Here is a 26,547-nt window from a genome sequence, read left to right as displayed (position 1 = left end):
AGCCATGGGTGTGGTTTGGGGGGAGGGGGATCAAAGGGCCAACAGAGAAGTCAAATGGGGAGGGAGAGCTCAGTGGTGTGAGCATTGGCCTACTAAACACAGGGTTGTGAGTTCAATCCTTGAGAGGGCCATTTGGAAATTGAGTTGGGGATTGGTCCTGCTTTGAGCAGGGGGTTGGACTAGATGACCTCCTGAGGTCCCTTCCAACCCTGATATTCTATGAGTCTACACCTATGTCTCCAATGCCGGATAGTCCCACTTTAGAAGTGACATTTTCTAAGAAGTCCTGCACGGTACCAATTACTTGGGGTGGACTGAGCATTTTTACATTCATATATTGATAATTGCAGCACTTGCTCCCCCTGACCCAGCCAATGTCTATTTTAAAGCTCGTTCTCTTAGTGTATGTGCTTGAATTGTTCCTTTCCCCCAAAGAATTAGAAGCTTAGTAGCTTGTCTGGGTCTGGCAGATGTGCAGACTCAAATTTGTCTGCTAAAGTAATTCCATGGATTTCAGATGGAGTTACAATAGCAAAGAATGAGTCATAGTCTCCAGCCTTTTCCTGAAAAACAAAAAAAAAGAAAATTGGGATGGAGGGAGGGGTAAGGCTGGTTATCCCCAGAGGTATTAAATTAAGCTTTTTTGATCTGTGACAAAGTTTGTATCAGGTTTTTCTGCTTGCACCTCAAACAAAATGGTCATCTATTTATTCCATAATATTAGAAGCCACATAACGTTACCTTACCTTGGTTTCTTGTTTCTTCCCAAAACATGTCTGATCCCAGTGTCATCTCTGATTATCCTTTGGCCATGTCTGGGAAGAAATTGAACATAACGATATAGTTTTGGATGTACCTACTGTAAGATCAGGCTCAACTTTGGTCAACAAGAACATTAATTAAGAATATAGCGAAACCCTCTCTCTCAAGCGCCAAATCCTCCAATCCTTAGTCAAAATCTCATACCTGGATTTCTCCCCCAAGGTTTTCATGCAAGTTTTCTTTTACTTTTAAAGAGCCTCGGCCAAATTCTGCTTTCACTTCTATCTGTTTAGGTGTGGAATAATTCCACTAACTTCAGCGAGGGCAGAATTTGGATCCCACTCTGTGTAGATGACCAGTTTTTGCTGGTCTCTTGGGTAGTCACTTCAGGGCCAGGTTGAAGTGATCCTGATTAAGGTTTGCACATCTGTTTGTTTTCTAATTCTCTGATCTCAATGGGGATTTTGACTCCATAAGGCCTGTAGGAGTTGGACTTAATCAAATACTTTTATTATTAATAAACATTTACATTATGGCAGCCTCCAAAGGCCCCACTGGAGGGCTAGTGTCACCTCTAAAACAAATTTCCTTTCTAACCCAGAGCAAGAGGCTGTCCTGCTCTGGAGAACTTACAGTCTAAAGGACACAGCTGAATTGCTGAGGATGGAGAATAACACATAAACAAATGAGCCTTTTTGTACGTTGCACACGATCTTGTTAGTTACATGTTTTGTTGTCAAGTTGTTTTTAACTGGGGCAGACCACAAGCAAGGTGAATAGCAGGCATGAAAGAACTAGTAAAAGGAAGAAGGAAGGTTTGCCTTAGGGGAACGAGCACCCCTTGTGCAGCACATGGTCCCTTCTCCAAAGGGTGTCCCTGCACAGCAGTTCCCAGCGGCAGCTGGGTGTGACGCAGGAGCATACTGGAGAAAGGACTGGAAGAGCCACTGTTGTGCGAGCCCTCTATTCCCCCAGCCTGCACTGAGGGCTGCATTCGTTCAGTGATTGGGGTAATGTGGTGGACTCCACAAAGCAGTTCTGCAGCAGGGGGCGTGGTTGAGGATGCTGTCCCCTTCTCACCTGCCCAGCCCAGTGACTCCTGCTGCTGGGCAATGAGGATTTAGAGAACTTGCTGTACAATAGCTTCCCAAGGTTGAAAATCTGACTCACGTTAGAGACAGAGAGATCATTAAACATAGGAACATCATGTAACAGGTAGAAGAGAGAACAGTACATCTTGTTCACAGAGCATCACTCTGAAGGTTCTGATGCTGATGATTATAAATGTTTCTTGCTTGTACTCAGGCCTTATTCTACAGAGAGGGGGTGGGGAAAGAGGATGTGTTAAGAAAGTGGCTGGTCTGGTAGATTCAGTGGGCCAGGCCCTTCTTCTGGTTGAGTGGTGCTCAACATGGGGCCTTGAGAGGGGCCTTTTCCTCACTTTTATGACTCTTGATCCTGGGCTACTGTGACCTCCATCATAAGGCAGAGCACCCACAGGGCTGCTCTAACTTACACTCAGTTGTCTCCTGGCTCCAGTGGTTGTTCCAGCAGCCAGGCATTGCGAGAGCACATTAGCACTCTGATCTCACCCTCTTCTCAGCAGCCATTCCTCCTCACCCGCTTTGCAGCCTCTCCGTGCCACTGGAGCAGTGCACAGAGACTGTTGTGTGCTCAAGGAGGTGGCCCTGCATGCTCAGAGGAACACATTTTTAATGATGACTTGAATAAAATTGCTAGTCTGGTTGAAAACATGGCATCTATTAAGTGAGGAATGAAGGGATGATGCGCATCTCCCACGGGCACGTCAGCCCAGGACGTTTCCTACAGAGGCATTAGCCGTGATTTACAAACCAAGATGGGAAAGATGAGGTTTCCTGAAAAACATTGCTGCTCTGCTGAGCTGTACCTGCCAGGGACGTGCTGAGGCTACTGTTAATTAAAAACACAGAGCTGAATGATAGCCATGGCTCGACTTGCCCAAGGAACAAATGGAAGTTGATCATCAAGGATCATTCGTCCCATGCCCAATGTGGATTCAATATGGTACAACACCTGGTGATGGCCAACTGCTGCCACCATTTTTAATTGGATTTGCCTTGCTTTATTTATGTATTTGCTAACGATTCCTGCTTTTGCATTCCCGAGCAATCCCCGCCTTTGTGTGAGTGCAGGGGGGAACCTAGGAATGCCGCCGTCGCAGGGACCTCCTGCAGCAGAGGCTACAATGACATTGTCATGGCAACCGCTCCTGCAGCTGCCAACATTTTAATGTAACTGAATGGGAAATGTCACTGCGGGCTGTTAGGGAACCTGCTTTCTATGCTTGGCACACTGACTTAGCTGCTGCTGCTTCTCTGGAATCCCAGCTCTGTCGGTGCACGTCTGCAAACCCCGGATGGATCGGTAAGTTAAACACCATCCCCAGTGCCGACAAATGAAAAGGAGCATTTAGAAAAAAGTCTGGAGACTCCCTGCCCCCTTATATGGCTCCTGCTCTGGCTGAATCTTAGCCGGCTCTTGCATTTAGCTTCCTGTCCTGTTAGGTGAACTGGGATTTAACCATAGTGTGTGGGTGGGGGGCTGCCAGTGCCACCCAGCCATGCTGCATGTCACAGGGTCTGCCACTGCCAACCTGACAAAAGGAACAAGGACATACATCCCTACAACCCCACGTTCCCCGTCATTTCAGGATGTTAGGTGAACTGGGATTTAACCATAGTGTGTGGGTGGGGGGCTGCCAGTGCCACCCAGCCATGCTGCATGTCACAGGGTCTGCCACTGCCAACCTGACAAAAGGAACAAGGACATACATCCCTACAACCCCACGTTCCCCGTCATTTCAGGATGTTAGGTCTTTGAGGTCTTCTCTCCCCTCCCCAGGGAGCAGCCAGCTCATAACTACTCTGTCCTGCCCCAAAATCACTCCAGACTCTTCCCCTTCCCAGTTTTTCTCCTCTCAGTCTTCACTCCCTCTTTCATCCATCTGCCCTAAGGCTATAAATTTGGCGCGGAGATCATGGTGTTCACAGTAACTGGGAATTTGAATAGTCTGTGGCCCCCACATCATTGGCTCTTTTCCCCTCCGGGTGTTGCAACCTGGCCCATGCTGTCATAGCGATGCTCAGGTTTGGTGTGTATGTCCCTCCGTAGATGGAGGCAGAGGGCCAGATTTGATTGCGACTACATGGGCCAGCTCACACCACCAGTCAAATTTGGTCCTCCACCACTCTAGTTCTCCACCTATGGAGGGGTGGAAGTGCCAAACCTGAGTGACGCTGAGCTCACGTGGGACAGTTCCCAATGCCTGGAGCAGGCAATCATGCCCAGCCCAGCAGGACAGGAGCTGCCACTATGGGGCAAACTCACTGTCCAGGCCCGCTCCCTAAGGGACCCTCAGCTCCTCTCTGCTTTCTGTGACATCCTTGTTTTCCCCCACCTCTGCCATGACATTTATTAAAATTCACCATGAAAAGAATCATAGCCTCAACCACACCCTGCTCCCCCCCTACACTTTGTCCAGCCCTCACCATCTGCCCTTGCCCTTACATCCCTTTTCATTATTCCAGTTCCCTTACCTCTAGCATCCTCCCTCTCCTATTCCACCTTGCAGTGCCTCTGCTTTTCGTCCCCCGGGAATCCCTGTCCCATTTTCCTGTCACACCTCTCTTCCTTCCTGGTCCCCTCTTCTGGTGTCCTCCATTTCTGTTTGCCCCTATGCCACCTTCTCTGGCATGCTGCACGGGTACCATAACATCCATCTGAGAACAGCTCTGGTGTCTCCCCTAGTCCCCTTATCCACCCCAGAATCCATTTCTTCCTCCACCAGACAGGCCCAGGTTCCACAGAGCCCGTTGGCCTGTTTGACGGTGGGGCTCCGGTTAGTCAGAGTTGGGAGAGGGAGAAAGAGGATGGAGAGAAGGTTCAGGCCTCTCCCTCGTGAGCTAAAGGGCAATTCCCTCCATTGTGGGAAAGCAGAAGGCTGAGCCCAGCCACTAGAGGGAGTCATGCAATCATTAAGCCACGTGGCATCCCATGGTGGCATTTCTAGAGAGCTCCTTCAGGGCAGAACAGCACTTAAATTCTCTGGATCATTTGCTTCCTCAACACAAAGTTCGAGAATGATAAGAAATCCCTCCGCTCACCTACTTTTCCTTAAAAACATCTCCACAGCAGGTGCCTGTTCAATTGATTTTTACAGGTGGGTTATTGGAGCTGGACTGTTCCAAAGAATTAAAAAACAGGTCACCTAGGTACCTGCTGTAATGTCACCTCCAATGTCATCAAATCACTAGCCTAGACTCCTCCGCTTCCTGCTCAGGTTTGGTACAGCATAAATAATAGCGGAGCTCTCTCTTTCTGCTGGAATCACCAGCACGCTTCACATTCAGTTTACAGCTTTTACACTAGCTCTTTCGGAAGGCACAAACGATTTCTCAGCAATAAAATCCCCAGTGGACACATCTGTTGGCTCGGGTAAGTAATGTAAATCTATATATTATTTATCATTTACACTTTAGAACCCTGCAGTTAAAAGCACTTCTCTTATTTTGCTTGTTTTCCTCCTGCTTGTATCATCTCAGGATCACTTTGACTCTAATTGCGCCTGCATGCCCCAAGTGAAAATAAAACGTTTGACAAACAAGCGTTATTCAAAACTCGCCATTCCCTGTGTTTGTACAAAACCATCGTTATATGAATCTTTTCTGCGCTGTGTTTGCTTAGCTCCAGGCATATTGCTGGAGGGGAAACCTGTGACTTTGTCCTTTTACATATAAGTTCACAGAGTGAAGAGCATGAGAAAGTGGTAGCATATTAACCACAACCCTCTTCTTTTTCAAGGTCTTCCTTAAAACTAACAGGTCTTCCCCGAAAAAGTTCTCCTTGCACAGCAGTGTTGGCTAATTAGATCCAGTAAAAATCATGGGAGGAAACGTTTCCCAAGGTTCCCTACTTAAGCACACAGCAGTTCCTTACATCCTATTCCCAATGGTTTGTTTGTTGTCTTTTTTTACAATAAGCCCGTGAGTAAGTGCTAGGACCGTGTCTCCTGACCACTCCGTAAAGTAACTCACTGTTGGTGCTATACAAGTAATAGAGAATATTTAAAACACACAACGTTAAGTATGAAAACAATATGGTTAAGTATTATTATTTTAACTGAAGTCAACACAGTATACATCTTTGTCCACCTCTACTCGTCACTTGTAGCAATGCCCCTGCCTGGCTCATCTGTGGAGACTGACCCATACCTTCTGGATCTCAAAGCAGGAGTCTCTACTGTAGTAGGAAGAGAGTCTGAGACATAAGCCCTTCTATCAGAGGCCTGGTATGAGGCAGGACCTGCTCACAGAATTTGGCAAGAACAGGGCTGATATTGCAGAAATATACATTCCTAAGACATGCTAGTCACAGAGTGCTCACGCAAACACATCCCGATAGCAAGTGGTAACAGAACATCCCGATATTAAGCATGGTACAAAAACGTTCCCCAAGGATAATAGAAACACACTGACCCTCTCTTAAAAGATAAAGTCCGGATGATAGTATGTAATAAAGATGTTTCGATCAAACCAACATGTACAAAATGGGTGATAACTAGTGACATCTGGGGGCTGTAACTAACTATGTCAAAGGGGCAGTACTGACTTGTTTGTATCAGGGTATAAAGATGTATTTCAGAGGGAGTATCTTTGTCTGGCCTTAAGGAGGAACAGAAAGTCCCACCATTCACTGAGCTGGTCCATTGTTACTGGCATACATGTATTAATGGCCCTGTAGAGTCTGTGGGATATTAGTACCATGCTTTGTCGACAATAAACCTGGCTGAGTGCCTTCGTCCCTTAACAGATCTTGTAGTCATTGGGTGGTTCGCTCAAGATCTGCCATGTCAGCTGTCTGCACAGGGCTGGGGTGGCACACAGAGGGAACACACACACACATGCAGCCAAACATCTATCAACATCTAACCACATCTACTGCTTGAGCTAAAGGACCAGAGTTCAAAGCCAATAGCAGACTCATATACCTCTATATGGGGTCAAAAAGCCATGTTGTGTTAGCTTGACTTACATTGTTATTTACAGTACAGCAGAATTCCCAGTCAAAGATGGAATCCCTGATGTGCTAGGTGCTGTACAAAATGAGTACATCAAAGAATTCTTGTACCAGCAAGCTCACCAGCTTGGGATGTTGAGATATAATAGGTGAATGAAACCCAGACTGAAGGGGTAGGTGGGTGTGCAAGTACGTAGGGCAGCAGGAGTGGTCAGAGATGGGAGGAGTTGGTTACAGTAGAATAGGCATTTGCTGTATAAATCAGCAATCTTCAAAGACCAACCTCTGCCTACAAAACCATGTGTGTTCAGAGGTCAGACTGATGGGGGTTGGGTGCCTAACTCACTTGGCCCCACTGGAACTCCCAGACTGAATCCCCAGGCTTGCCTTTGCGGAATTGTTCTGTAGTCAGACTAGACATACATTTAAGTTACAAAGAAAAGAAGCAGCAAGGTGTTACAAAACTCCCCATCCCTGAGCACCCTCAGCATGGCAGGAGCTCCAGCCAAGCTTTTTCCCAGTCTCCAGCTAGGCCCAGCCCCTTCTTCCTGAGGGGTTTCTCTCCTCTAATTTCAGACACTCTTCTCCTCCTCTCCCACTGCAGGATAAGTACCCTAACCACTGGGCTAAAGGTTATAAAGGTGCCCCACCATCACTGGAAATCCCACCACCATCACCACAACCTTTTCATTCTCACAAGAAACAATAGAGTAATTTGTGCATCTTGTGGCAAAGTGTATTGAATGTTGATGGGAGATGCTGCACTAAGACTGGCGAAGCAGTCATCTCTGTTTCATTTCCAGATAATCAGCACAGATGTTATTTTTTTTTGAGTATGAGGCCTTGATGGATCCGGATCTGGAAAGGAGAGTCACCTGTAATCAACACATTAAATGAAAGACTTGACAAGCTTGCTACTGAAAAACAACCACGTCCAGTAAAAAAGTAATTCCATATCTGTAAGTCCTGATGCTCTCCTTTAGTGTAATCACTGTTCACCAGCAACTAAAAAACTTTACTCAGAGATTTTTTTAAAATTCCAGAAATACGGCTGCATAGTATTGTGCGAAGAGTTACAGAAGACACAAGCAAATTAATATTAAAGTCTTCAATCCTATAAATGCATCTGTAGTTCTATTGACTTCAGTGACACTATTCAAATGCTCTCAGTTGATCACATTCATAAGTGTTTCTAGGGTCTTAGTCATTTTACTTCTAAGATACCCAGGAGCGGTTCATGAATTCAGTGATCCCTGGATTCTGATGCTGCGATATCTGTCACTGACACTGCATGACACCACGTAATTATAGACTGCTGTCAAACTAGTAACATCCTCAACAGCACAGAAGTGAGTGCTTGAACTTCAGTGTGTCAGGCAGACAAACATACAGCTCTAGAGCAAAGAAATTAACTTGAATGAAAATAGGCCAAACCCTGCCATCCTTTGCACACACTGGAGGGGCTGCATGGGTTGCTCTGCCAATGGAATTGGGTGAGTTTCATCAATATAGCAGCATAGAACCTCTTGCACAGCTCCTGTGGATGGAGTCCAAATGCACAATTTAAATGTCAAGGGGCCTATTCCCAGCTGGGGCACATCAGTGTTCTTCCACTGAAGTCAAAGGAGCTATTCCACTATATACCAGCTGAGGATTGGAATCTAAATGATTCAGTTGTTTCAATTATTCCACCCCATTCCCTTCTTAGTCCCCAGACAGCACACATTAAAACTATATTTTTAAATAAATGGGGAAATTCGGCTGGGGAGGGGGAATACAATTTCCTTGTGGATTAAAAGAAAAGTGATGGAATTTTACTCAAATCATATGGCAGAGATCAACCATGGGAAATTTCAGCCCCAGAGGTGAATGATAAGTATTTGAAAACTGGGGCATTATGATAAAAATTATTCTGTGACCTTAGCTTGTAGTGGGAAGGATAAAGTAACCTCGATAATAGGGCCAATCTGTCATCCTCGTTGGGAGGAAGGTACAGAAAACCGAGCCATGGTATTTTATTCCAAGTCTTGACAATTGGCAGACAGGATTTGCCAGCTACTCTGCCAATAAATTCATGGATATGGCACATTTGTAACTGACACTTCATTTTTCTCTGCTTCTTTTATTGACAACCGCTCCAGGACTGAGTAGCAAATTACTCAGCTGTTGAAAGATGGAATCGGAAGAGAACAGGCCTAACCCGGCTCACACAGCCCGTGCAGCGCCAGTGATTTCAGTGAAGGCAGGGCAGAATAGACCTCACAGTTTTATCACCGAAGGGAGAGCTGTGTCTTTTGGCCATGCTAAGCAATGGGCAGTGTGTAAGCTGTACCAGCCTAGGAGTACGACCAAGACACAATTCCTCCCCAGCTCTGCTCTTGCTCCAGGGGAATAGTAAATTACTTCCCACCTCATGCAAATGGCAAGAGATGGGGCCCCTCCCTGCCCCCTTGTAAACAGTGGGGAGTATTTGGGAAATAGGGGCTGTGCTCTGCACCAAGCTCAAGATTCAGGCAGGGCAAAGGCAGGAGTGTTCCTGAATTAGACAAGGGGCCCTAAATAAACAGGGCCAGATTGCATCACTTTTGCTCACACTCCGTAGCATCTTATTCCTCTTTCTAGCTCCCGGAGCCGCTCACTCAGCTGGAGCACAGCTCTTGTATTGTCAGATCAGCCATATCAGGATGCATGCGCAGGGTGGTGGGGATGGAGGCAGAGAAAAGGCTAGGAAGAGCATTGCCGGTCATGCGCCTGGACCCTGATCCAGCAAAACACTCGGGGCCTGATCCAACGTCAGTAAGAATCTTTCCAATGACCTCAGTAGGGGCTGGATCGGGCCCTTAGGCATGTGCTTTAGCAATGGGATGACTCACGTGCTTTAAGGAAAGCATGTATTTCAGTGCTTTGCTGAATCAGGCCATAGTTTTCGTCCGATTGTTTTGTTTTTCAGGAGCCATAGAAATCTATGGCTGCAGATTTTGGGAGTTGAGATCCCCACTGCTGACTCTGCTTTGTTCTGACACTCTGCACCCTCAATGAAAACAAAAACAGCCTTCCCTCAGTAAATCAATCGACTGACGTCTCATCTGCTCCGCAGCCAGTCAGACAACACCAACACAGTGACATGAGAGGTGTGGTATCCCCCATTTGTCTTGCAGTAATGGGAAAGACGTCTAACATCAAAGGCACCTGCTCTATGCAGTGCAGTTGTAGCCGTGCTGGTCCCAGGACATGAGAGAAACTAGGTAGGTGAGATGATATCTTTTATTGAACCAACTCACCCACCAATAGAAGTTGGTCCAATAAAAGATATTACCTCACCCACCTGGGCTCATCAAAGGCATCTGACTGCTCTCACAGACGGAAATAGGTGTAGACAGGGAGTCTGACTTTTATTCCCATAGGGCAGGCCATGCCTTAATGGAGAGATTTGCTCATGGGTCACTTCACCCTCATTCAGGATTCCACTGACTCCCTCTGCTCCCACTGACAGTCACTCACTTTCCCTCCCCTACCACTTGCAGTCATAAAAGCTCCCTGTGACAACTGCTGCAGCTGGTGACATGCCATAAATAAAGACAATATTTTACGTATTTTTAGCTGCCCTTATATGACGATAGAGGAGGTCAGACTAGAGGATCCCAGTAGTCCCAGACTAGAGGATCCCTAAAGTGCTTTTAGCTGCAGGGTTCTGGCCAATGATCTACAAAAACAGCTGGACACAAGGGGAGAACCAGCTCCCTGAAGATCACTAGCAAACCATCGGTGACACAGAGAACCCAGTTTGGAAGCACCTGGGTTAGGGATAGGATATCAATGTACAATTGTGTTATTCCTGGTTACATGCTGGTTCTTTATTTGCAATCTTTAGGAATATTCCTGTGCACTTAGAGCACAGTCGTGATCAGCTGGGGATTCCCGGGTGGTGTAAAACCAGAAATGTCAGCTCCACACCACACGCTCTCCTAGAATCAGAGACATGTCGGGCTGGAAGGGACCTCGAGAGGTCACCTATCCATCACCCTGCGCTGAGGCGGAACCAAGTATGCCTACATCATCCCTGACAGATGTTTGTCTAAACTGTCCTTAAAACCACCACCTCCCATGATGGGAGTTCCAGTACTTAACTATCCTTCTAGTCAGAAATATTTCCCTAATATCTAACCTAAATCTCCCTTGCTGCAGATTAAACCCATTACTTCTTGTCCTACCTTCAGTGGATATGAAGAACAATTTGATCACCATCCTTTTTTATAACAGCCCTTAATATATGTGAAGACGGTTATTGGGTGCCCCCTCAGTAGTCTTTTCCCAAGACTCAGCATGCCCAGTTTTTTAAAACTTTCCTTATAAAAGTCAAGTTTCCGAAACCTTTTGTCATTTTTGTTGCTCTCCTCTGGACTCTTTCCAATGTGTCCACATCTTTCCTAAAGTGCGGCCCCAGAACAGGACACAATACTCTAGGTGAGGCCTCACCTGTGCCGAGCAGAGCAGAACGGTTACTTCCTGTGTCTTACATATGACACTGTTGTTATCCCCCAGAAGGATATTTGCCTTTTTTGCAGCTTCATCACATTGATGACTCATATTCAATTTGTGATCCACTATAACCCCCAGATCCTTTTCTGCAGTATTACCGCCTAACCCAGTATTCTCCATAAAGAGATACCATGATGCAGATTTGAACCACAGGTGCTGTGGCCACAATGCAGAGTACTAACTGCTATCAGATCACAATAACCCACCTGGAAGGCCCTCCTGAGCAGACCAAGGGAAGGAGGGGCAGTGGCAGGTGTACAGTTTGCTCCAGACACCTCTAGCTGGTGGAATGGCCCCTGTGGGACTGTTCTAGCCAATGTAACTTAGAGCAGCCCTCAGACTGCTCGATGTTATGACAAGGGCCATTTCAGTCCCCAGTCAACATCAAGATTGGTCTTTACAAGCACCTTCCCATACCGTGCCACGTCTTGGGGTAAGCAGGATTTGGAGATCCAGCCCTTTGGTCAAATATTGCTCTGACTTACACAAGTGTAAATCAGGATTAATTCCATTGAAGGGAGTGGATTTACCTTGGGTTTAGACCACCATAGTGGAGAGCAGCTTTTGCCCCATATTTAGACAGTGGGCTCTTAAATCAGGGGATGTTAATTTAATAAACCACAGACTCATAAGTGGGGGAATGACCATCTTTTGCCGGAGTTCTCCATCAGTTGACTCCACCTATGTATGAAATGCTGAAAAAGCTAAGTATAAAAGAGTAAGTAGATACCAACCTCTCCTGATATCAACATTTGTTTTCTTTCCCAGTCTGGGAATAGAAGAAACACCTCAGTCCTTCTCCTTCATACTCAATCCAGCTCCACCACGTTAGTTTGGCTGCCTCTCTGCTTCTGCCCCACTTCCAATTCTGAGACTGAAATACAACGTACATCGATTAGGCTTAGGCACCAGCTACCTGCTCCTCCTATGTCCCCTGTGTGTGCGCTCAGCTTGCTCAGCCAGGGTTGATCCTCATGGAACGGTCTGGCACTGCCGCCCTGTGGCCTACCACTTGCACTCCTGTTTCTATGGGCTGCAGCACTGAAGTACACAGGGTCTCAGTCGTCCCTCCCCATCCTGACCCCTCGATGTTTGAGGTCCTTACAGCTGATCTAGGAGTAGCCAGCTTTCTGGAAGCCCGCCAGCACTGCTGGAGTATAAAAGGGTACTGACGTGTATTAAGAGTATTGTTGAGCAGATTATTGTTACATAGAAAATAGGGTCTCCTCTAAACAAATGTGAGAAAAAATACTCATATTATTTACTGTCAGAGTCAGGTGGTTCAGGACATACTATTGCAGTAACCTCTGAATTTGGAGGGAATTTACCATCCAGCACAAAAACATCTACTGCGCATGGCTTGCTGCTAGGTCTGGCTCTGAGATCTCACTTCAAACCGTTAGTACAGCTAACGTGCAAAAATTAAGCATGTTTGCATGTTGGCCAGAATCAAATTCAAGTTCTTAAATTTTAGTATTGGGAAACCTAAACTGGGTTGAAATACAACAGAATACAATCACTGTCTCATTCTTGTGACATTCTCAACTATGAAGTTGAGTCCATCGAGTTTCTTTTCTTTTGCACTAGAGAAAACACTATTTTAACCCCTACGTTGGGAGGAATGGCAAATTATATTAAATGAAAACAACTCTGAAGAATTTTAGATAATAAGGAATTTTGAGCATTAGAAAAAACAGTGATTGTGCTGGGGATTTTTGTTGCTGTTTCTTTTGCAAGACTTTCATGCTCTATTATCCTTCTATTCAGAGACACTTTTTGGTAAAATTTTCTGAACTCTTGAAACTGTTGTCTGTGATAATAGACTTTAATTTGAAGTCTTTAATATATTGATAGGTGTATTAGAAGAGACCATTGTTTAATTACTGGAGTCTAGATATAGTTAGTAACATTTATATGTTTACTAGAAAAAACAGGAAGTGATGGGTCCAGGCGCTGAGAGGCAGTAAACAGAGACAGTAGTAAGTACAGTCAAAATTTCCAAGACAATAAATTGTGATGCACAAAATGTCTAAAAGTTCTCAAAATTTAATTTAAAAATCACAATTTTTTCTAGACCAACTGTCCCAAAATTTCATTGTTCACCATTTTTTTCTAAAATTGCTCACGTGAGCCATCCTTCCTGAGGCAAGGAGACCCATTTCCCCACTCCTCTAACATGGATCTCTCCACTGAGTTCTACTTATCTTATTCCATATCCTGACCCCACCTATGTCCGTTGATTCTGGAGCAAGTCAGAAAGTTACAGAGAAAAGCAAAGGCTTTGTGAAATGTGTGAGCATATCTGGTGGGTGATTACTACTTCAGGGTAGTATGGACTGATTCAAAGTCCATTAATATCAGTGAAAAGATTCCCACCGACTCTGATGGGCTTAGGGTCAGGCCCTAAAACCTGCAGTCTGTCGTTAGGTTAATTTGGTGAAATAGAAGGAAAAAAGAAGACTGAACAAGCAGGGAGGAAGATTTCAGAGCACGTTAAAACTTGAGTAATGTTGGAAACCTGCTCAGAGTGCAACAAATTCTCATTAATGGAGTGCAAGAAAGAAAACTGGAGGAAAAATACCACATGGTGCAGCTTTTTTATATCCATATATAATATAAAGTTTTATATTGCAGAGGACAATAATAAAAATTAAGCAATAAAAACCTAAACAGGACTTATAAATCAAAACTTAGGAATTAAATAGGAGAGCAGGACGTATAAACTTAATCAGAATAGCATAACTTCAAAGTCTTGGTTCATATAAATCAGTCAACATATCTCAAAGTGCAACCTGAGGATTTATAAACTAAATCTTTCTTCATAAAGTACTTATTAGTCTGATTTATAAATCAACTGTGCTATTTATAAATCTGTTTTATGATGTGCAAATCCATTTCCTGACTTAAAATAGCAGTTGAATGTTGCAGCTAAACCTTTGCGTGCCATATAATGATCTCAAAAGCTTTGTGGTCAGGGTTTACTGGCTGTTTTATAAGTCAGTAGCAATATACAGTACTCAGCCCAAGATGGAAAGAAATGCAGATGTGAAAAATCCAGCATGTACAGGGTGGCTGGAACAATTTGTGTAGCGGGGGTGCTGAGAGCCATTGAACCAAACTGTAACCCCTGTAAATAATGGAAACCACTACAAGCCAGGGGGTGTGGCAGCACCTCCTGTACCCCTAGTTCCAGCACCTATGAGCATGTAGGTCCACAATAAAGCAATGTTTTTTCATTCGGCAATAATTTAACAAATGCAGCCCATATTTCTGTAAATAAAACTCTGACTTCTCATTAGCCGCACATGAACATATACTAAAATATACATCACAGGAGTCTATCAGAGCAGGCACAGAGGAAAACAAGAGCCTGATTTAAAAGCACAACCTTCAAATATTGTTCTGCTTTTCAACTCTTAACAGGAAGCAGCATATGAGACTGACAGCAGAGGTTGGCTTGAGGTCCCATTGTTCACACAACTTAAAAAAAAAAGAAGTAGTAGTTATGCTTGGGCAAATGTCCACAACTGGCTTGAGAAAAAAGGAGATTGACATAAGGGCTGGACATACTGTAAAAAAGAAACCTCAATAAGACAATCAGGACTCTCAGACCAAACTGCCAAAAAGGAACACAGCAGAGAGACAAGCACAGCTGACAAGAGCGCTGGATTGAGGGGTACTAAATTCCCCAAATATTTTGACATCTGTTTCATAAGAAATGAGGGCTAAGGGTGGGTGACCAGATAGCAAGGGTGAAAAATCGGGACACTTTTTTTCCGGGGGTGAGTGGTTGGATATAGTTGCATATATAAGACAAACCCCCAAATATCGGGAAAGCCTCGCTAATATCAGGATGTCTGGTCATCCTGGCTGAGGGGTGAATCTAACTCACAATAGGAGAAAATGGAGAAATGCTATGGAACCAATTTTTAAGGAGAATTTTGAGATATTAATTTTAAAACCTGTATGTATTTTTAAGTATATAATGAACCATTTTTATTGGTCTTCCATGTGCCTCAGTTCCACCATCTGAAAATGGGGATAATAACAGTGACCTCTTTTGTAAAGTACGCTGAGATCCACTGAAGTAAAAGTGCTCTACAGGAGCTAGGTGGTAGGGTTTTGATGCAGAATGACAATAAAGCTTATCAGCTCCCACTGAGCAAAGAAATGATAGAGCTGGTTGAAACTTTTCCATTGAAACTGGGTATTTTTGTTTGTTTTGTTTGTGGTTTTCTTGTCAAAAATTGGGGGGTTGATCAAATGAAAAGGTTTCTGGAAAGTGTCAGATTTCTTCAAAAACTGATTATTTATCGGAAAATTGAAAACCTCAGAAATGAAATTTTATGTCTGAAAACACTTAGGTTTTCATTTTTTGATGAAAAGTAGAAATTTTCACTGAAAATTTTGGCAAAAATAATTATTGTTTTTTGTTTTCTAGTTAGTTATCAGCTACGTTTTCCATACGGGAAAAAAGACGTTTTCCAACCAACTGCCTTTATTAAATAGGTAGCCCTTCCCTCAGGAAATTTACAGTGTACAAAAAAACTGAGGCTGAAGATGGCAGGAGAGAGGTGGGAAAATGACATTTGATTGATTTTTTTTGTTAGTGAAATCATATCAATTTTTACTAAATTTTGTTTTTAAAAATATTGGAAAAAAGTTTTAAAGCTTCAAAATGTCCCATTTTGACATTTTCAGAATGAAAAATTTCTACTTTTTGGTAAAAAATTTACTTTATTTTATATTGAAAAAATACTAAAATAAAAAAGGATCAAAATTATTTTTTAGATTTTCATTTCAAGGAAAATTTCAAAATTTTGGCGCTTCAGCCCAATTCAGGATTTCTTTTTTAAACCTTGAAATTATTCGCAGGACACAAAATCTATTTTCCAACCAGCTCTACTCAGCACCTGGCAGGATCATGTTCCATATGTTTTAAGTAACAACAGATTCCCCAGACTTCTCTTTTTAGCCCTAGATTTTCAGACAATGTATTTTTTAAAAAACTCATGCCAGATCTCCTATATCTACAATGACAATAAAATTACAAATTAGATAAGATTTTTTAAAATAAATTCTGCTCCACATAGAGAATTGTTATATTCCATTCTGAAGTATTGACATTTTGCATAACTCTCTTCCCTCAGGTCTTCCATTTTAACATGTTTCACTAGCAAACAAAAAAACATTTTGAATAAGTCTGGATTTTCTCAGGAGAAAACCTTAGTATCAAACACAGAACCTAAATAAACAGGGGAACTCTACTAACACAGCAGCTACACAGTCAGCCCATGGATGCTCCATAGCGTAGGTAGCAAGTACATGTTTTTTTGTTGTTTTTAAGAGTGGAAAACTCAGAGTAGAATTTTCAAAAGTACCCAGCAGTGGGCTAATTCTGTTCTCCCTGATCTTACTGGAAGTTAGGCCAAAGGTGGGCACTTCTGAGAATCCTAGTCTAATTTTGGCAGATCTCTGCCTAAAATGTGTGACAAACTAAGAGCCAAATCATTCCCCCCTTCTCTGCAGGGCGGGAGGAGAACTTTTCAATTAGTATGAAACTGATAATCTTTCTGTGCAGTGATTGCCTGCCTTAGTGAATGTTGTGACTGTAGACATACTTCAGAGGAGGCAAGAAACATGCCAGCTGGTTTCAAAACGCTATGGCAAATAATAAAATCAAAGTCTCAAACCCACTGATCTGTTCAGATACAGTATCTCACTCTGCTCCTGACAATTACTTTATGATAGTTTGCTGGACTTCATTATTTTTTATTTATCGTTGACGTTTCTCTGTGGTGTTTTTCCTTCCCATTTTCTTGATATATGTTGCTGTTAATTATTCTTTGCTATATTTTAGATGTTATGTTTTTCCAGTATGTCACTGTAAAAAGAAACCCTTCAAAAATGCAATCAGAACAAAGAAAGATCAAGGAACTTACTTATTTAAAAATCAATAGTCAAGTCAGCAAAGATTTGGGATGCTTCGCCCCTGCTTCCTATTTCATGTTTTACAGGACATAAAAAGAACCAGGAATATATTGATTTGCTCATTCATTATGTATGACCAAAAGAAACTTATGAGCCTGCACGAATCTCTCAAGTTTTAAAAACCTCTATAATTCTTCAAGTACTAAACTGTGCATGGAGCGTGATGTAAAAACATAAGAAGATGTTGTTACCAGATGGATACAATGAAAAATGTTAAGCAGTGGCATTATTTTTCTATACAAATTTCCCTATTCACAATCTTTAATGACAGTGCTGGAGATCAGTGGCAAAGTTCAGAAATGAATCCAAACTTCTCCAAAGTCCATGAGGGTATGGATCAGCATCCCCAGTTTGGGTGTATCCCTGTGAACGAGATCCCACAGCTTGCAGTCAAGCAGCTACAGGGGCTTGAGGGCTAGAATCCATTAGCCTGAGGAGTGAATAAACTATTCTTGACAGGACTCTCTGGTAAAACAGTGTAAATCTACAATTAACAGCTACCAAATCTGTTCTGAGGACTTGCTGTTTTGTGCATTGCAACTATATTATTGTTATTGTCTAAAGACAAACTATTGACATTGCATCCCCAAATGGAAGCCTGTCGCCAAGTTTTAGGACATTAGACCAGAAAAAAAAGTGTGCATTGGTGCACATCCACATATGCAAGAAAAAGTTACAGTCCATCTAACTGTCTGCACAGGTGTGTTAATTGCACATGCAAATACTAGTGTGTACAGTTTTGCAAGCCAATCTCAGTCCCCACCTGAATTTCCAGGCTGCTTGTCTTTCCTAAAAGCCCTACTGAATCCGCTCCCCAAATATTTGGGGGGAAGAACGTATGAAAGGAAGCGATGCTCTGTAACAATGAGAACCAGTGCCACTATTAGAAGGACTGCAATCAAGAATTTCCCTTAATTTAGGGTTTGATCCTGAACACTCTGATCTAGCAAAGCCATTAAGCACATGCTTAACTTGAAGCAAGTGCGTAAATCCCATTGACTTCAATGAGACAATTCACATGATACAGTTAACCATGTGCTTATGTGGTTTGATGGATCAAGTCCAGAGTGCTCAGCACCTTGAAGGGCTGATCCCCCATTTCCTGCCAAGACTGGAAACATTTGATAGACTCTTTGGAAGTTGCGTTCCCAGATTTCCAATGCTATACCACATCTGTTTCTAGCTCCAGTAGATCATGAGATGTTAGCACTAAAAACAGCCCCTCCACCCCCATGATCTAACAGATTTTGGCTCCAAGACTTACAATAACAAATCACCTGATCTAATATCAGCAAGATGTTTACTCCCTCCTCTATGCCAGCCATACCACATGCAACTACAGCATCCCTCATACGTACCACAATGGTCTGATGAGGCCGCTTCAACTTGATAGTCATGTTAAAATGAGAAAATAGAAATAGCCCAGTTGGCTCAGACTGGTGATGCATCTAGTCCAGTATCCTCTCTCTGACAGAGGCCAATCCCAGATGTTTCAGAGACAGCTGCTAGAAATATTGCAGTAGACCGCTATGGAGTAACCACCCCAAAGGCCAAGATTCTTTCTAACTTCCCCATTAGGAATTTCTCTTACGCCTGGAAGTATGAGAGTTTACAAGATTTTTTGTTGTTGTTTTCTCCACAATTTCAACCCTTACAGTTATAACTGTATATTTCTGTTATCCATATAAATATCATCTCCCTTCCTAAACCCTGTCAAGTTCTTGGTCTCAGTGGTATGTTGTGGCAATGAATTCCACAGGCTAATTATGCACTGTGTGAAGCAGTATTTCACCTGATAAGTTTTAAGTATGTAACATTTCAGTTTCATTGAAAATCTCATTGGTCTTACAAGAAAGATTGAAAAGAAGTGCCTGGTCTACCTTCTCTATACCATTAAGATATCCTCTGTTATCCAAGTCTTTTCAAATTCTTCTCTCATGAGTGTTTTTCCATAGCTAGTCTTCATTCTTGTGGCCCTTCTCCACACCCCCACTATTTCTTCTAGTTCCCTTTTAGACAAGTGATCTGAAATGAACATAATATTCCACTGATATATATCATATTTTCAGAATTATTTTCTATCCTATTCCTTATGCATCCTAACGTTGTTTGTGGTTTTTTTGACTGCCATTGCACCTGTTCCATAAATTATGCCATGATGCTTTTTGTAAAAAATAAACTCTACATCTTCCCATGTTTTAGAGGCATGAACGCAACCGCGTGTCAACTTTTGCTCACATAGCTTGAAACTCAGCTTAAGCATGCCCTGTTTGACAGGAAGAACGAACTTCAGTACTGCAGATGGTTATCAAAGGATGATTCATTTGTGTGTACAAAGCACAAACACAGCTCACAGAGAACTTACGAGTAATGTATAAAAGAGACTGAACAAAAATAACTAATAATGTTGACGCAGATCAGTGGGAACACTACATTAAAGGATAAAAGAGAGGTAGTTGAATAAAGCTTAAACAAAAAGAATAGCTAGAATAGACTAACCCAGCAGGGAAAGAGGGAACAATTGGCCACCCAGAACTGTTATTAATGCCAAATTTTTCAGTCCAGTAACAAGAAGTAAATTTATTACCAACGGAGGAAGATACACAGGAAATAGCCAGCTGCTGGAAGCCACTCATTGTGTAGCTCAGTGAGTTGTCATGGGTATCAAGGAAGACACAGAAGCAGAGCCAGCTGTGCTACTTAATCTTCCTGGTGGAGTATTTTAAAACTTTAAGCCAACAGCTGGCACATGTGGTCAGAGCAAGAACTAGGACAGTATTGAACTCCCACCTCCGTCCAATCAAGTGAAGAACTTCAATATTGCCTCATCATGAGTTTGTTAAAATATTTGGAAACAGCAAGACATGTGTACTTTACACAGCCATATTGACAACACCGCTGATACCCGTGGAATGGCATCATGGATGAAAAAATGGCCCATTATTCGGCTCCTGTCTGATTCCATCTGTCATGGGATTATATAGATCCAAAACTCTAGCTGAAATTGGACACTCCACATCAGACTTTGTTAGAGCAAACACAGACTTTGACAGAGCTATATAGATTTACACCAGCTGAGGATCTGGCAGTGTTTTACGAGGGATCTGTCATTAGTCTAGCATGCACCAAAGAGAGTGCCTGAAAATATTGCTATAGAAGTTCAGCATAAGAGTGCAACATGTTGAGAGTCAGACATGGCTGGAGCCCAGATGCCAACAGACAATTAAAGATAGCAGATAGGATAACAGTACAGCAGAGACAGAATGAGACCTTTGTGGGACACAGATTATCCCACTTCTGCCTCCTGCAGGGCTCTGACATCTTCCTCTGGACCACCTAGTACTGGCCATGGGTCACAGACTAGATGGGTCTGGGGTTGGAGCCAGTCTGCAAATTCCTACTGCCTTAGAGTTTGCTAAATTGCATTTTAGTACTTCTTCATTAGTTGCAGTAGATTTGGGGTGGGGGCTTGTTTGTTTGAAGAGCCACTGATTTGACTTACATCCTGCTAATTGGTTTATCCATTTCATGGTTGTGCTGCTGAATTCATATTCTACTGCAGTGACCCCGATAAACAAGGAATGGTGTTTTCATGTAAAAAGGCTCAAATTAGGAACAGCAGGGGAAGGGAGGCAATACAATGAGTCCCCTCCTGCCTCAAAACAAACCCAATCCAAACCTTTTCAGCGCTTCAGCGGAGTAGAATTAAGGACGCGCTAAAACGTTCAAATAGCATGGGATAGTCTGGCGAGCTCCTGGAAGTTACTACAGCCCCAAGCCTGAAATGAGCACTGCTGGGGTAGACACCAGCTCTCGCTTGGTGCTCGCTGCGGGACCGGGGCTATCTTTGAAAGCAGGAGATCAGCCAGACCCAGCAAAGAGGCCGCTGTGTCAGAATGGAGAGGAAGTGGGGTTTTCTCCTTCGTATGCAGGCCTGAGCAGGGGCTAATGCACCCGTCTTATTCAGCAGAAGCACTGTTGTGATCAGTTGGTGTGTACTAAACCATTTGACGCCAGAACAGTAAGAGCCAGAGTGCTCTTGGCTCTTATCTGGGGAGGGCGTGAAAGGAGTTTCCCCCCCCCCACACACACTTTGCCAGTCACACTCCCCAGGTTCAAGGGAGTTCCGGGATTGTTCTGTCTCTGTGGGGCACTATGGTATGTATCACTCTAAAGAGGGGGCAGGAGTGGGTTGGAGACAGTTGTGGTTACAGGACTACCTCTGTCCCCTCTCCTGGCTTCTGAGTACACCCCCTGAAGTGTCAGGCCTCGTGCCTTTGCTTCACCTGGAGTGGAAACCTGCAGTTCTCCCGGTCTTGGACAGGGTCTTGGGCCACAGACCAGCCATGCTTACCCAGCAGCCCCAACTGGGATCGGCAGCTGCATATCCTCTTTTTGGGAGCTGTGATCAGCGGTTAGTCCACGACCAGACAGCCTGTTCAGAACAAAGTATTGTCAAACCTTAACAATCGGAACCAGGCAAAGCATAAGAGAAGACCCTACGCATGTGTATCGTACTCCCAGGCTTAGGTAGGCCTACCTTATACCAGACCCCTGACTTCCAGGAAGTCAGTTTTCCCCCTGCAACAGTGTCTGCCTCGCTCTCCCCACTGTGTCCCTTCTTAAAACCAGCCAAAACCCTTGGTTCTCTCCTGTGTCAGTTGAGCCTGATTACACCAGCTTGTGCAGCTCACCAGGGTGTTGGGAGGAGAACTTCAAAGCAGTTGGTTCTGCATTGCCTCTCAGGCTTGTGAGAGCAGCTGTGGTCAGACTATTGTCCCCTTCCTGTGCACATGCAGCCAACCCCCTTCTTAATTTAAAGCCTTGTAGCCATTCAGCATCCCTACCACAGTCAGACAAACAGAGAGAACCTATCCTCTTTATGAATGACTACAGAGCAGCTCCAAATGCACCACAGAAACCTGGCCCCATCACTCACCTCTGCACTAACCCACAGAGGAGGCCCGGCACACTAGGAGCAGGGGTGTGTAACTGCACGGCCCTTCCTTCAGACCAGGAAACTCAGGCAGAGACTATCCTCCGGACCTAGACCTAGCTTCCTCGGAGGGTGACCATAATCCTTCAAGGCGTAATCTAACCCTGTCTTTCCCACTATGGCAAATCTCTTGAGTCATGACTGGTTGGCTGAGGGCAGCAGTGTTGGGCCCAAGGCTGCTCTTTTCCTCCTGCTCAAGGGGGCCGTAGGTTGCCAGAAGGGGAAGATTCTGTGGTAGAGGCTGAAGGGTGGGTCACAGAGGCAGGGTAGCTGTGGGGGTCTGGGCGGAGAGTGGCAAGTCCAGTACATACTAGAACCCATCAGCTGAATCATCTACGGTGCTAGCCCAAGCCAAAACTCGCTACCAAGAACAGTTCCATGAGAAAGCTGATGGTGAGCATCGTGTTTCAGAGATTTCATGGGACACTCTCTTTTAGAAGCCTTTAGGAATCTGGTACTTTTACAAAATAAAGACCTGAACTGTTTTCTAAAACAATCTACTTAAGAGAAAAACTGGAAGGTGCAATCATTTGAAGAGTAAAATAATAAGAACAACAACAACAAAAAAAAGGGATATGAGCACTGGCTGAATGGTCATTGTAAGTGGCATCTGATGCCCCAAAGGGAGGAAAAGGAAGGACTCATTGCCCACCACGTGGGGGCACTTTCTCTCTAGCCCAGAAACAAGGCACTGGTAAGTCTACATTACTGTGTATTCTGCACCTTTGTGAGTGTGTCTGTTGTTAGTGAGGCTCTGTGTAAAGCACTGGCTGATCAGATGTGTGTGTGGAAGGGTTTGATTCATATTGAAAGGCATGGAGATATTTTGATATATGGACATTATAAAACATTTGTGTTAATAGAATGTGTTATTTGTTGTCGGTGTAAAGTATGTGGCTTCTTTTCATTACTTAAATGATTTAATCATGCATATTTTTACAACTAGATAAATATTTTAATCTCTGTTTACTGCCAGTAGCATTAACTAACTGCTTTCTGTAATCCCTTTATAAATCTCATTTGTAACACATTTAATCTTATATAAATTCTCTTTTGCTTTCTTTAGTAGCTTAGATTCCAACTGCTTTTTTCTTTTATTGTCTGGATTAAGATTTTTTTTTGTCTGATTGGTGGCTTTTGGAAGAAATACTTTTCCGTAGACAATACTGTATCTTGTAAATGGATTTAATCCTGATACAGAGCACTGACAAAGTATAGGTAACATGCAAACACTTTGCATAGCTACAGCTGACCGTACATATATCATATACACAAAGCTCACCTTAAAATATCTTTGGCAATTAAAAATGTCTGAGTGGGAGTCTAAGAATTACAAGTTCTACAAAATTTGGTACCGAAATTGTGAATTTAAACTTGAAAATTTTCTACAGACATCCTTGTGAAACTCTGAGCAACTGTCTGCGCGTCACCTGTACATCGGGGATAATAAGGACAAACTAAAGTCTATTCAGAATTGTAACTGATCAACCGATCAAATTTGGACACTTTACCTACATTAGAAGCCTACTCCAATGGCTACTGATGTCAGTGGGAGTCATTCTATGGATGGAATGCCAGGAGTGCCATGGTGAATTGCCCAACGTAAGATGCATAAAGAATGAAAAAATGAACAACGCATAGAAAAATCCGTTGATAATACCTTCCTGAAACTGTATATTACCTTTAAAACAGCTACTTCCTAATATAGAAATCCTCTACTCACACTAGAAACAAGGAAACAGAGAATTCCATGTCACACTTGGATGCATCAGTTGCTGGCCACAGTGATGAATCAAAATAATTGCTTGGTCCAGTGTTTTATGTGATTCTAAATATAAGGCTGGATCTAGAAAATCTTTACATGAATAAACCTCTGATTATAACAATTCAGTGGCTTCCAACAGCCTCATTATTTCTTGGGCTTTAAACCTAAAGGAGAAGGAAACATATTTAGAAATTGTGTTCAACTAATGGGACTGCTTCCCTGACTAATCTTTTTTGTACATTTTTTTGGGTTCTGTTCTTATGTTTGCAGGCATAAAAGTGACCTAGGAGTTGCTGCTCCTAATGAAAAGTCAATGTTTCAAATCCTTCCAGGATGGATAAATTTCGGAACATTTGGGTCCTTATGGAAAAGTCATACTGACTTTAAGAGAAAGATTAGCATTGTCTATAGGGTTTTTTTGGGGGCGAGGAGGAGGCGGTTTAAAACAGCCTATAGAGTTTTAAAAAGAGTGATAGCCCTGCTATAGAATTCTAGAAACAAAAACTGCAGCAGATAGGATTCAATTCTGTAACTCCATTTAAGGCAGGGGAGTTACACAAACAGATAAATTGGCCCTATATGTTTTTAAATATAATTTCTCGAGACCTCTCTCAAGCTCCTATAGAGCTTCATTGGCTTCAGCCCTGTTAACTTCTATCAGATGTTTCCATGAGAAAAGATTTGGTATGGTTAGGCATCCCAAAGTATGACATCGTTTGGGCACTCATCCAAAACTCAAGAAAGCCCCATCTCCCCGTACAGACTGTGTGGTCTTTGTGTGGCAGGAAAAGCAGAGGGCAGTGTCCCATTTCATTCCTCAAGGGCCCACATCGTCTCCTGCCATCTAGCATTGGGTCCCTCCCGCACCACCTCAAATCTACGTAGGTGTGGAAGGTGCTATCTGGTGTTGCTACTAAATAGTAGAGGTAAAATCCACCAGGTAAGACCCCATGAAAATCAGACCAGGGCTTGAACTCACAAGCTAACTTTCGTTGCCTACTGCAGTAAATATATTTACTTCTCTAATTATCAACTGCAGCTAAGTGTCTTAAGATAGCAGCAGCAAGGTAATATACACTACAATACCATTCACCTCCAACAAGGAGGTGGGGTAATGGATACACTTTTAGCTATGTGGCAGCTACCGCACGATCACTGCCACTTAAGATAAAAGGGCAGCTGTTGCATTGATTTGATTTTATTTGTGACGGACCTCTGCTATCAGATGCTTCACAGCATGGTCTGATCTCGCTTGATGACCTTGCAGAAGACTGGAGGAGAATATTGCTTCATAGGATCGCTCACTCAGTTTCTTTCATTTTCTCGGTTGTGCCTGGCTGCAGCACCTTCAGTTCCAGAGGTGAGATTCAGAGAGGCAAGAAAAGTGGCACTCACACAAAAAACATTATATCTTTTTAGAGCTTGTCAGCAAGGGAACTGCAGGCCATTTTCCTGCCATCGCTTTCCTTTTATGAGTTTGTCTGTCTTGTCTGCTCAGTAGCAGGTAGAATGGAGTGAGCTGTAAGTGTCAGCTTCGGAATTGAGAAGATGAAACCCACACAAACCATTTGTTTGAAATTATTGACTTGGGAAACTGCCTTTCACTCTCCCCCCAACCTCTGCTCAGCCCTTGGTCTCAGGCTACTGCAACAACCGTTATTTACTTGTTCCAGAGGGAGGATGCTCTTGCAGCTAAGGATCCAAAACCCTAGAGCAGAGGAAGGAGTCCGCTGTGTTATAATTCTCACTCTGCCAGAATTCACTTTGGAACCTCAGGCAAGTCACGTCTGTGTGTCTCAGGGGACAAGCATAATCTTACTTGCAGTGAGATGTGTTATATTGCTTGTGCTTTCCCAGCTTGCTGTTTCCTCTTCCCAAAAGTTAAAAGGAAAGGCCACCAAAGACCCCAGGGTTATTCTCTGGAAAAGAAACCATGTAAATTAGAAGTTCTCGATGAATCTCCATTTTTTAAACAAATGTAATCACCAGTGAAAAGTTTGCTGGAAGAAATCTCTTGTGAATAAGAATGAAAAATTCCCAGCACATGTCTAATAATGAGCCTGCTCTTTTGACCCTAGAAAGCAGCATAGTTGGGGCCTCATGGTCAGGAGCTGCAGTTACCTATTTGCTTTGAGGGGAAGGGAAGCCAACCTGGCTGAAAATATTGGCCATTAGCTTCATTCATGAACATATGGTCAGAGTGAAGTCCGAACTCCTGCACCCAAGACTAACCATTCCCATCCCAGTGATGGTCTGCCTGGTCTCTCGATGGCCTGGCAGCAGCTGCAGCAGTCAGCAGTTCTAGCCCTACCATTATCTTCCTAAATTGTCCAAATGCCCAGTTCTTTAATTAATGGAAATGCAGACTCTCTTCATCAGAGGCGAAGCCTTCAGCCCCATTGGTTGCCACTACGCAGTGTGGGGCAGTCTACAGACA

At 43.4% G+C, this 26,547-nt stretch overlaps 1 long non-coding RNA gene across 1 annotated transcript; it reads right to left on the bottom strand.

Moving 5' to 3' along the window:
* Positions 1 to 745: 745 nt before the first annotated feature.
* On the bottom strand, positions 746 to 26,044 carry LOC123377307. Its single transcript, XR_006582165.1, has 3 exons — positions 25,930 to 26,044; positions 12,093 to 12,232; positions 746 to 815 (listed from the first exon to the last, which is right to left on the bottom strand). It is a non-coding gene; the product is annotated as an uncharacterized LOC123377307 (long non-coding RNA).
* Positions 26,045 to 26,547: the final 503 nt, after the last annotated feature.

The sequence above is a fragment of the Mauremys mutica genome, chromosome 9, assembly GCF_020497125.1.
Source record: "Mauremys mutica isolate MM-2020 ecotype Southern chromosome 9, ASM2049712v1, whole genome shotgun sequence".
Taxonomy (NCBI): domain Eukaryota; kingdom Metazoa; phylum Chordata; order Testudines; family Geoemydidae; genus Mauremys; species Mauremys mutica.
This window is presented reverse-complemented; position numbering and strand designations above follow the sequence as displayed.